Source organism: Echinops telfairi, unplaced genomic scaffold (assembly GCF_000313985.2).
Source record: "Echinops telfairi isolate 266 unplaced genomic scaffold, ASM31398v2 ScPeMD7_5592;HRSCAF=6446, whole genome shotgun sequence".
Lineage (NCBI taxonomy): Eukaryota > Metazoa > Chordata > Mammalia > Afrosoricida > Tenrecidae > Echinops > Echinops telfairi.
The window spans coordinates 9597117-9609638 of NW_022109491.1; the positions used below are offsets into that span (position 1 = coordinate 9597117).

At 48.1% G+C, this 12522-nt stretch overlaps 1 pseudogene; it reads right to left on the reverse strand.

The window, feature by feature from the left end:
- Positions 1–3356: 3356 nt before the first annotated feature.
- Positions 3357–4193, reverse strand: LOC101638641 (annotated as a pseudogene).
- Between the last annotated feature and the right edge of the window lie 8329 nt (positions 4194–12522).

A 12522-nucleotide genomic window follows, 5' to 3' on the forward strand; every position in this document is an offset into this window, starting at 1 on the left:
CTGTCAGTGGCTGACTTGCCCAGGAATAAACTCGGGCTGAAAATAGCAAACTAAACTCAGCCGCGATGTTCCGCCTCAGGGCCTCCTTCAGGAACATTCTGTCCAGAGGAAAGGCTATTTAAGGAGAAAGGAAGCCGTGTGAGTTCAACCCAGCCAAGTGGCAGAGCAATAACAAACACAACGTGTGCTTCTGGTCTTGGCTCCAAAGAGAAGGCGGGACAGAGGGACAGCCAGCCAGGGACACCCACTGGGGGGCTTGCAGTTTGCAGAGGATCCTCTTCTGTCATGCTCTCCTTTCTGTTCTTCGAGGCTATGGTGGGGTGGTGGGTACACATCGGGCTGTGAGCTGCAAGGTCAGCAGTTCAAAACCACTAGCAGCTTCCCAGAAGAAAGAGTGGGGTTTCTACTCCTGTAAGCAGTTAAAGTCTCAGAAACTCAGAGAGGCAGTTCTACCCTCTCTGCAGGGTCGCCTTGAGTCAGTATCCACTTGATGGCCCTGAGCCGGGTGGTTTTATGTTCTTTAATCTCCCTTGGATTTCTCCTTATCTCCTTTCACTTTCATTTTGAAGTCAGTCTCGTTGCTCTCTCCCCTTCGCAGATAAGGAGACTCAGCTTTGGAAAGGTAAATCACCTGTCTGAGACCCGCCCCCCTCCGGGTTGATGAGCAGTAGAGTGAGCAACAGAGAAATGCAGGTGTCTTCGCTAGGGAGGGTATCTGCAACAGATATAACGCTAGTGGACTTCGGTAAGTAGAGTGGACTGGAACAGACAGAAATCCAGTTTCTCACGGCTCAGGAGGCTGGAAGTTAGCGGGGAGAGCCCCAGCTCTAGGCAAATGCTCCTCTCTCGCTCGGCACTGGGGGAAGGTCCCCATCGCTTCCCGGCCTCTTGGCTAAGATCAAGTGTAGTGTCTGGTCCTTGTCTCTACTTCTCCGACTCCAGCATTCCCTGGAGGTCTCCACGTGGCCAGCCAGCTGTCCCCTCCTTCCCTGTTCGCACACTTGCTTACTCACTGTCTTGTATACCTCAAAAGAGATCAATACACAGAACACTGACCTAGCCCCATTCACATCACCAAGACAGTCCATTCCCAAATGGGATGGTGGCCACAGGCTTAGAGGTCAGGATTGACAACACATATTTTAACGCAGGGGTGGGGGCAGGGTAGACACAAGTCAATCCATTAAAGTAAACCCAGCCCCAGTTGCAGAGGAAACAAGAACAAACTCACTGACATCGTGTTGATACCAATCATAGTGACCCACGCTGTGGGTTTCCGAGACTGGAACTATTTCTCGTCCCATCTACAAAGTCCCATCTTTCTCCCAAGGAGCAGATGATGGTTTCAAACTGCCAACCATAGGGATTACAGCCCAACGTGAAACCGCTACACCACCAGGACTTCCCCAAAGTCATCCAGGCTGTAAATAGTGAAGCTCTCTGATATCGCAGGCTGCCTCCCAACTATCCACTGTAAAGCAGTAACGCATGATTATGGAGCTAGCAGCGGAAGATGGATCGTATCTTGGAAGTACAGTGGCTCTGAACGTTTTGCTCAAAAATAATGATTTGGGGTTTGTGTTAGTCGGAAGTCTCATTTGCAAGCAGCTTAAGTCTGAACTGGCTAAACTAAAACGTTTGGGGCTGTCAGGTTGAATCCAGAAGCTCAGTCAAAGTGACTGCTAACCAGTTTCTCCCTCACCTCGAAGTTCTTCTCTTCCTCATTGGCATCGTTCTCCTGTCGCTTCCTCTAGACTCTGGCTCCAGGACCATGTTCCACCAGCCCAGCATTTACAGGGAAGAGAAACATCTTTGACAACAGTTCCAAGAAAATGTCTGGGCCCGGCTCTCACACATGAGACCGAAGTCACATAGCCTATCCTAAGCCAGTCCCTTAGGCCTGGGAGACAGAAGCATATTGCTTATATGCTCGCTCCCAAATCCTAGGGGTCAGAAGACTTGCTAAACCCCATCCACTAAGCTGGAAGAAGGGCCGCACTGCACCCCCCCATAAAAAAAAACACACCAGACTTCGTCCCCAGAGGAGTAGGCAATCGGTTCTGGGCAGGCCCAAAGAACAAACTAGGACCTGGTCCCTTGCCATTTGGCTTCTAAATTATTTATTTTTGTTGGCCGCAAATTGGTGCAAAACAGGATGGGCAGTGCGATCAGTGCAGCTGACCCTTTCAGTTCAAGGGAGAATTAAAGCCGCTGAAAGCAAGCTGGAGAGGGACTGGGGGCCATTTTAAAGACGAGAAACTGAGGCCCAGCAGCTCTGCTCGAAATCCTCTTCTCAGCGAGGTCTGCTCTGTCAGCTTATCGAAGGTAGCCTGCCTGCCTGACTCCAGCCCACCACTGCCCCTCACTTCTTCATTTTTCTTCATCGCTCTCCCCACCGGTAAGAGATATCTTTCCAAAAGGTAAAACTAGGACTTTCATGTGAATGTAGAACAGCTATATGTCCACGATTTTATTTAAGCCATGAATTAATAGGGAACCAGTAAGCTGTGAACACTAATTCAAAGGAGAAGCCAAAGACAACCTCCTACGTAAGTACGTTGGAATGAAACCACCAACAGATGTAAAACAGGTCAATAGCCGCAGAACATGAGATGCCCTATTTGGAATCATCTCCATCGGAGGGAAATCCATTGCACTTCCACCGGGCACAATTCCTGTACATCTCTGTGGGCAGGAATCGTTGGCACAGCTGTGAGCTTTCAACGAATTACAGAGTTGCGAAATCTAAAACCAACGAACCAAACCCACAGCCACAGGGTCAATTCCGACTCACAGGGACTCTGCAGGCAGAGTAGAACTGCCCCTGTGGGCTTCAGACACTGAATCTTGAGAGTAGACACCCTCATCTTTATCCCAAGGAGCAGCTGGTGGCTTTGAACTGCTGCCCTTGAGGTTAATCCAATGCGTAATCCACTACAACACCTGGGTGCGCTCCCTCTCCTTCACACTGGTGACGATATCAAAGCACGGAGTGAACACCTAGGTCAGCCATCTTTGGAAAGCCTTCCTCTGAAAGTATCTTCACCTGCGCGGAACTCTCTCCTGCGAAGGCACCTCTCCTGTTGAAAGTCGGTATTCCATCTGTCCCAGACCAAGTCCCAAGCCCCGCCTGAGCCTGTATCCCCGAGTTCTCCAACTCCTGGGGCCAAGCCAGGAAGAGCGGCAGGATTTTACTAAAGCATTGTTACTCAAATAAGAAATGTGGGAACGACGTGCCCAGCGTTCACTTCTTGGCTTCTTCACAGGATGATTCAAAACATCCAACGTAAGGTCAAGTCACCCAGCAGGTTTACGCTTCCTTCACAAACTCTAGAAAGAGTGCCTGGCTCTCCGGCTCAGACCAGGTTCTCCGCACGCATACTAGCGAGGGGGGGGCACTTGTCGCCTCGTGCTGTCTTCATGCCATTGAGCCCTCGATCCTCCTTCTGGTCAAGTGTGCGCTCACAATGCTCCACCTTCATCTCAGGACCACCTTCTGGGGGTCACACGTTTTGCAAGGAGCTGTTTCCTTTAGGGTCACCCATTAAGACAGTGGGCCTTCATGTGACCCTGGGTTTTCGGGTCTAACTTCTGACTGAACTCCTGCCGTTTCTCTGACTGGCCAGGACTAGAACTGGCACCCGGCGCGAAAGCGTTCTTGGTAACCAGCTCCTGGAGGCCCTTCAGCAGGCCTTCCGCTGTGGTGAACTTGCCCCCGAGACGAGCCATTCCCAGTTCAAATGCCAGCTCTCGGATTTCCACACTGCACACTAGCTCAGACTTGAGGAGGTCTCTGTTCATCTCGGAAGGGTCTGTGATCCTAGTACCTGAGGGCTGTCACGCCCTCACACTTCCCCTCATCAGTCCGGTGCCCACAGCTCTCACAGTTGGTGGCCACCAGGATAACCTCCTGAAGGAGGGGATTTGTACTGGCTTCCTGCTGGTCGGAGCCAGAGCACTGCATTCTGGGCAGTTTGGGTTGCCCTGGAATACTTCATCTCTGAGGTCATCCTTTTCCGGCTTCTCTTTGGGTACCGCAGCCTGGACTCCCAGCATCTTGCTTGAAGTCCGGTTACAGTTGGTGACCCCTAGGGCACCATCTTTCACGGGTTTCCCACAATGCTGGCATCCCACCACTGGGGCTCTTTCATGGCAAAACCGCTCAGTCAAATCCTATGAAAACTTACCGCCATGAAGTCCATTCTGACTCACAGCCTCATCTTTCTCCCACAGAGTGACTGCCGGTTTCAAACCACTGACCAGGGTGTGGTCAGCAGCTCAATGTGTACCCCTCTGTGCCACCAAACCAGCCCACCAAACTCACAGCCATCGAGTCAATGCTGACTCTTAGCAACCCCATAGGACAGGGTAGAACGGCCCCTGTGCGTTTCTGAGACTGGAACTCTTTACCGAAGGGGAAAGCCTCTCTTTTGCCTGTGGAAGCAGTTGGTGGTTTCGAACTGCTGACTTTGCGATTAGCAGCCAAACTCATAACCACTATACCACCAGGGCTCCTTAATTCATTGAAGGGTTCCCTAAACAACATCCGACATTCCAAAGGACACCCAGTCATTTTTTCATTGTTTATTTCAAAATCTTTTAAATGTTTCCTTGACAATTTTCCTTAATTTATTTCATAGACTTATTTATTTATTGTCTGCCTCTCCAACCGGGATGGAAAGGGATTATAAAGATCAATCTTTAGTGCCGGAGGAGCTCTGATGGAGTAGTGGGTTACACATTGAGCTGCTAATTGCAAGGTCAGCACTTCAAAATCACCAGCCACCCTGAGGGAGAAAGAAGAGGCTTTCTACTCCCGTAAAGAGTTACAGTCTTGGGGAGGAGTCAAGATGGCATCCTCGTAGAATCACCCTCCTGGGGCTCCTGTTGCCTCTGCATGGGATGCCAGCCCAAGGAGAAAGTAATGAGCCCTACAGTTCTGGGGGGACTTGAGGGGAGGCGGAGGCAGGGGAAGGGAGCAGTGAGCAAACAAGGCCATAGACAGGGGAACAACTAGGGAGTTAAAGTCAACAACAAGGAGGACATAGGAATCCTGGGGGGGTTGGAGCAACAGCAATCAAGCTGAGAGGAATTACTAAGAGGCAGAAGAAGGGCAAGCGTGATGGTGGGGCAGGAGGAAGGTAAAAGGAAACAGAGGAAAGATCTAGGAAGCAAAGCTATGGCTAGAGGTATGTAAATAGGTGTGTGCATATGTAAATATATTAATTCATAAAAATAGAGGTATTGGCCTAGGTACATATATTTATATGGCAATACACTGAGATTGTAGATGGACTTCAGGCCTCTGCTCAAGCCCTCCCTCAATGCAAGAACACTTTGTTCTAACAACCTGGCACTCTGTGATGCTAACCCTCCCGGCATGATCGCTGAAGACAAGAAGGGAGCACAAGCAAATGTGAAGAAAGCAGACGGTGCCCATGAAAAGATATAGCGTCTGGGGTCTTACAGGTTTGAAGTTAAACAAGCGACTAGCTAACAGAGAAGCAACAAGCCCACATGGCAGAAGCACACCAGCCTGTGCGATCATGAGGTATCGATGGCATCAGGAAACAAGCATCAGAAGACCCCAAACAAACAAAAAAACAAAAACACTGTTGAGAATGAGGGGGGTCAGAGCAGAGACCCAAAGCCCATCTGTAGACAGTGGGACATCCCCTCACAGAAGGGTCAGAAGGAAGGGATGAGTCAACCAGGGCACAGTATAGCACCGATGAGACACAATATTCCTCTGGTTCCTTGAGGCTTCCTCACCCCCCACTATCATGACCCCAGTCCTGCCTTTCAGTTCTGACTAGACTGGAACCTGTGCACTGGTACAGATAAGAGCGCATAACACACGGAATCCAGGTCAGATAAACCCCTCAAGAACAGAAGTGGGAGTAGTGATACCAGGAGGGGAAGTGGAGGTGGGGTGGGTGGGGCGGGAAAGAGGAGAGGAAGGGGAAAACGATCAGTGATCGACACATAACCACACACACACCCCACCCCAGGGGGACAAACAACAAAAACCATGGGGGAAGGGAGACAGCGGTCAGTGTAAGATATGAAAATAATAATAATTCATAAGTTATCAAGGGGTCATGAGAGTGGGATACCAAGTGCTCAAATAGAAAGTAAATGTTTGGAAGATGATGATGGCAACATATGTACAAATATGCTTGATACAATTGAGATATGGATTTGTTATAAGAGCTGTAAGAGCCCCCAATAAAATGACCTTTAAAAAATAGAGCTACAGTCTCAGAAACCCACAGGGGCTCTTCTACTCTATCCTATGGGGTTGCTACGAGTCAGCATTAACTCGATGGCAGTGAGTTTGGTTTAGAATGTCCTTTTCTGTAGTTTGCAAACACACTTTTCACTCCCTTAAAAACATAACCTGGAACTCTAAGGAAAATAAAGGAATCGTTGATGGGTCAGAAATATATTAGTTCAGAAAGGTGGGTGAAGGGAGACAATAGACAGTGTAAGACACAAAATAACAATAATAATATATCATTGATCAAGGATTCACGAGGGAGGGAGGGTGGGGGAGGGAGAGGGGGGAAAAAAGAGGAACTGATACCAAGGGCTCAAGTAGAAAGAAAATGTGTTGGAAATGTTGATGGCAACATATGTACATGTGTGCTTAATACTATTGAGTGATGGATGGTTACAAGATTTATAGCAACCCCCCAATAAAATGATTAATTGGAAAAAATATGTTAGTTGCAAGTAATAAAAACCCAGCTCAAATGGGTTTACGCCCGAGAGAGCATTCTTTGGCTTATCCTCGGGAAGTCCAGGTGAAAGTGATTGCAGGTCGAGCGCGATTCAGCAGCTTTCTCCTTCCTCTGACCCACAGGCCACCTGTTTGCCTCCGTTCACAGACACGCCCTCTCCTCTCCCTCCCCGTGGGAGCCTCTCGGAGCTCCAGCTTACCCCAGCAAAGAGATTCTGAGCCTTCGGGGTTCCAGCAGAAGGCCGGGACCAATCTCCATGGCTTGGGAGGGCTCCACTTTTGTCCTGGGCACATGCCCCGCGCCGGACACCGAGGCCAGAATGATGTGTTCTGATTGGCCAGGCTGGTGAGTGAGACTGGGTTCTGATTGGCCAGGTTGATCACACGCCCACTCCTAGAACCAGAGTCGATCTGCTTCTCTGAACTCAATCGACTGAGAGTGAAAAGGGGAGACCCTGGGGGAAGTCAGGGTGTCGCTTGATCGAAGAAGGAGGAATGAGGATGCTGTCAACACTAGACTCGGCCTCCAGTCTCTCCTGGCCGCTGGAACATCATTAGAAAGGAAGCCGTATGGATATTCTCCAAACCATTGTCATTTCTGAAGAGTGTCCGGTGTTGTTATCTTTTTATCTTAAATACTTGAAACACCGCAGTATCATGGCGGTTTTTCTTAGGCCCAAGTGACAAACTTTTTTAGCTTCCAAGGCTGATTTCAATCCTCTCCCCTGCCCTCTTGACTTTGGTTAGAAATACCAAATGGAAAATACAAAATTGAATGTGCCCTACAATGACAATGATATGCAATTATGGATTCGGGTGGGGAGAGACAGGGTGGAGACACAAAGAAATAAAAATAAAATATGTAATTTGCTGGTGTTGTTAGGTGCCACTTCCCACGTACAGCCAGACCCACCAAACTTTTCATCTGGATGTTTTTATGGGTCCATGGTCATTGTCAGCCTAGCTGTCCAGAGCAAAAGTCCATTACCATCAAGGGGAGGCCAACTGAGGGTGACCCCTGAGGCTATAGGGGAGCCCTGCTTTGTAGGGTTTTCCTGACAGATATCTTTGTGGATTGGTGTTGGACATATGGGTTGATGGGTTAATGTTGGACGCGTGGGCTTGGACAGCACTGGGTTGGGAAGCTTTCTTGATGTGCACTTAACCTTTATATAAAACTCTCTCTTATACATATGAGTTTCTGTGGATTTGTTTCTCTAAAATACCCAGACTCACACACAGTTTAAGAACAACCGTGAGGATGGCGCAGGAAAGGGCAGTGTGTCGTTCTGTGGCACACGGGGTCGATATAAGTTGGAACCAACCCCATAGCATCTAGCAACAACAACAACAAGCAGTGTGTGAGAGGCTGCCTGCTGGAAGTAAACTGTACACAGGGTCAGGAGGGCGCCATCCCATGGCTGTTTAAACGATGAGGTCCCTACTGCATAGACTTCTGTCTCCTATAGCCCCCTCCTATGTGATTGACACTCCTATCTCAGTGGAGCTCCTGGGATTATACCATTTCTTCTTTGAAAACAAGAGGTGAGGATGGAAGGGGTGGGTACCTGCCCCTTGGTACTTCCACCCAATATGAGCAGTCTGGGCAAAGATGGATAATGGTATTGGATAACAGGTCTCTGATCCATTTAGAGAGGGTTGTTTGAAACTTCCCCATCTGCTGACCCACCGACTCCAATCAGGAGGGCCAGCAACGCTCTTTGCCATGTAATAAACCCAAGGGGATGCTTTTGCCCATGTCCTAGTCTTGAGCCAATGGGAACTCCAGTCCCAGATGACGTGCAAACACAAGGGAATTCCAGTCAGTGACCATTGCCATGAATTCCATCAAGTTACATTTTAACGGTGTTGCATTGACATGCAGCGTTATGTCCTATGTTTGGTAAAGATTATTTTTCACTTTAACTTCACAATAGGAACCAATCTAGCATATATATAACACACTACTAGCATGAGCACTAACTTAATACAGCCGTACAGTAGCATAATCAAAGGAGTCCTGATGGCGTCGTGGTTACTTATTGCGCTGTGAAGCATAATGTCAGCATTTTGAAACCACCAACTGTTTCTTTGGGGAAAGACCAGGCTTTCTACTCCCACAGGGAGGGACAGTCTTGGGGACCCAGAGGAGCAGCTCTACTCTGTCCTTTAGGGACCCTGTGGGTCAGAATCAACTCAATGGCAAGCTTTGGAAGAGAGTAGATGTCCCCCCCAAATTCCAGAAATACCTCACATGAAAGTTTTTAATCTATAGATCAAGTGAGTTTCACTTTTTAATTGCCTGTTGCGTGGCACACCCGTGCTTGATATTACTTTACCTATGTTAAGAATCACTGGTATTAAAAAAAAGAAAGAAAGAAAAGAATCACTGGTATTAGGACCAGTAAAAAGATGCAAAAATTCAAGATTGATTGATCGTGCAAAATATGTTTCTGTTTTATAATCATGAGTAGGTTTCTAAAATTTGTCTTCCAGAAAAGCAACAAAGCGCATTTTGCATCGCATTACATCTATATTTGATCAGAATATTTACATATTTGTGTGTGAGGCAATTGCGCAATTCCTCGAGGAAATCATTTAAATGAGTCTTTAGATGTATGTGGATGCAGTTTACCTTCAATTTCCCTTCAGACCGGGGTTCTTTTCAGAACTTGGTTGATGGCGATATGACTCCGCTTGTTCGCTGAGCCGGGTACTGCTGTGACATCAATTACGGAGTCGGAGCCCAATGTGGGAGCCGAACAGTTCTACAGAGGAATGAAATGAGCATCTTATACATTTTGCAGATGATAACAATTACATTTTCCTTTTCATTTTGGAGCGATCAGGTGGAACGTCCCATTCAGTTCTCTCTGGTTGAGCACATGAGAATGTGCCCGCAGCGCCGGGAACCAAGCCGCCAGCGGGCGTGCTCCGATCCCTCGGGGCAAGGCTTCACCGAGAAGAAATGGGAAACGGACAGAAGCGGGCAGATAGGAACACTTGACACTTGACATAATTTGGCTTTTTAAAACCGCGATTTAATGTTGAGTGGGTCCAAAAGCAAAAATTAAATAAAAAGGAAGAAGGTGATTAAACTTCTACTTATCCCCGTTCCTCCACCTCCCCCAGGCCCTTCTCACGGTTGATAGAAACTTGCATCCGCCTCTTGCGAATGGGTCCTGGATTTCTATTGGCCAATATCAACATATAGCCCCTCCTACAAAACGAGTGAGGCCTGGTGGCGAGGTGCTTAAACAGATGTGGCAACGAATGAAAGGCCGGCATTTCTGACCCGGGTCCCCGCTCTGTAGAGTGAAGAAGATGGTGGGATGTGCTCTGTTAGGCCTGCGGCCTAGGAAATCCTAGGGGCGGGGCGGCTCTGCCCTACCGGGTCTCTCTGAGTTTGGAACAACTCCACTGCAAACCATAATGACACCGCATCCACCAGGTTAACATCCTGCCTAAATGTTTTCGGCCCCTTGCTTTTCCATTTTACAGTATGACGAGGGGTTCAAAATCAGGCATGGAAAAAAGGAATGAAAAGATCGTGACATTTTCCCATGAACTTTTTGAAGCCCCCTCATCTATCCTAGAAGGTTTAGCATGTCAGTACAGAGAAAGCTTCCCCATTCTTTGTTCACTACTATGTAATATTCTCTGGGAAGTGTTGATTCCTGCTATTTAATACATCATTTACGGGTTGAGGGAGAGGCACACAGGCCTGGACAGACCAAGCCCAATGGTGCACACACCATACCAACATGAAAAAAGGGGTGAGGGTGGGGGTGAGGAAGGGAGGAAGACAAAGGCATTGTGGGGAACAGGGCACTAATCCACCACGGTGGGGGGGGTACTTTTTATGTCCCCACAGGGACTAGACCTCAAGCTGAGGCGCCAAGCCTTCAGGGCAACACACTGGCATGAAGCAGGGAACTAAGAGAGGTCTGTGGAGCCGGCCCCTAGCCCAGCTATATAAGTAACCTCCCTCTCCAGAAGAATTCACTACAGAGGACAGCACTGAAGATATAGCCCAGGGTTTCTGCCCAGACTGTATGGGAGCAAACTGGGAGGGAGGGAGGGAGAGAGAGAGAGCGAGAGAACAGCATCCTGACCCACCAAGCTTCAAGGACGACATTCCCGCTCGGAGCAGCCAAGACTATAGGGTTGGCCTCACCGCGAGACATGACTTCCCCTTCCTGACCCACAGTGCTACAGGACAGCCCCAGAGACACCGTGCAGGAATTGTGCCCATTCTGACACCATCCGCCCCCCCACGCACACACACCAGGGGGTAACACCAAGGGAGCACAACAGAGCAGCAAGGGAAGCAAAGCAACAAAGTGTCGAGGAATTCTGAAAATAGACTTCGGACTCGACATGCAGGGCTTGGCACTGCCTCAGACCCAATCGGAAAACGTACATAAGGGTCAGCAGACACACCTGGAACTATTCATAGGCTATTTTTTTTCATGTCCATTTATATAAGATAAGCAGGATAAACAATCTAGAGGAGAAAACAACAGGATGGATGGTTCCGGGGAGAGGAGGAGGTGGGGGAAAGGGAGGGGGAGCCAACAAACCCAGGGACAAGAGAACTACAGGAGAGCTAAAATCGATGGCGAGGAGGGTGTAGAACCTGGTGGGGTTCGATCAAGTGCAATGTGGCCAAGAGGAATTACAGAAAGCCAAATGAAGGTCGACCGTGATATCGGGACAGGAGGAAAGTAAAAGGAAATAGAGGAAAGAACTAGGAGGCAAAATACATTTATAGAGGTATTACCATAGGCACGTACATATGTAAATATATTAATAGAAAACAATAGGGAAATCGATCTATGTACATATATTTGTATGTTAAGTATTAAGGTAGCAGATGGGCATTCAGCTTCTACTCAAGTACTCCCACAAGGCAAGAGCACTGTGTTCTAATAACCTGGCATTCTGTGATGCTCACCTTCCCAACACAACTGCTGAAGACAAAGTGGCTGAATAAGCTAATAATCAATTATCAAGCATCACAGACCCAAAACAAACAACCATTTTGATGCGAATGAGGGGGTTGGAATGGAGACCCAAAGCCCATCTGTAGACATTTGGACACCCCTCACAGAAGTGTCACAAGGAAGAGAAGAGCCGTCACCAATGGAACACACATTCCTCTAGTTCTTAAGTGCTTCCTCACCCCACTCTCATGACCCCAGTTCTACCTTACAAATCTGCCTAGACCAGAGCATGGACACTGGTCCAGATAAGAGCTCTAGACACACAGAGTCCAAGACAGATAAACCCCTCAGGAACAGTAACGGAAGTAGTGATGCCATGAAGGTAGGCAGAAGGTGGAGAGAGAAAGGGGAACCTCTCTCAAGGATCTATGTACAACACCCCCCTCCAGGGGGACGAACAACAGAAACATGGGTAAAGGGAGACAGCGGATGGTGTAAAATATGAAAATACAAATAATTTATAAATTATCAAGGGTTCACGAGGGTGGGAGGGGATGGGAGGGAAGGGGGAAAAGTTGTGTTGATTCTTGTAGATGGAAATCTGGTTTCCACTCTTGCATTTATTCATAAGACTTCAATGAAAAACTGAACAAACACTCCCTCAATACAAGAATATTTTCTTCTATTAAATTGGCATTCTATGATGCTCACCTTCCCGACACAACCGCTGAAGACAAAGCAGCTGAATAAGCAAATGTGGGGAAGAAAGCTGATTGTGCCCAGCTATCAAAAGATATAGCGTCTGGGGTCTTAAAGGCTTGAAGGTAAACAAGC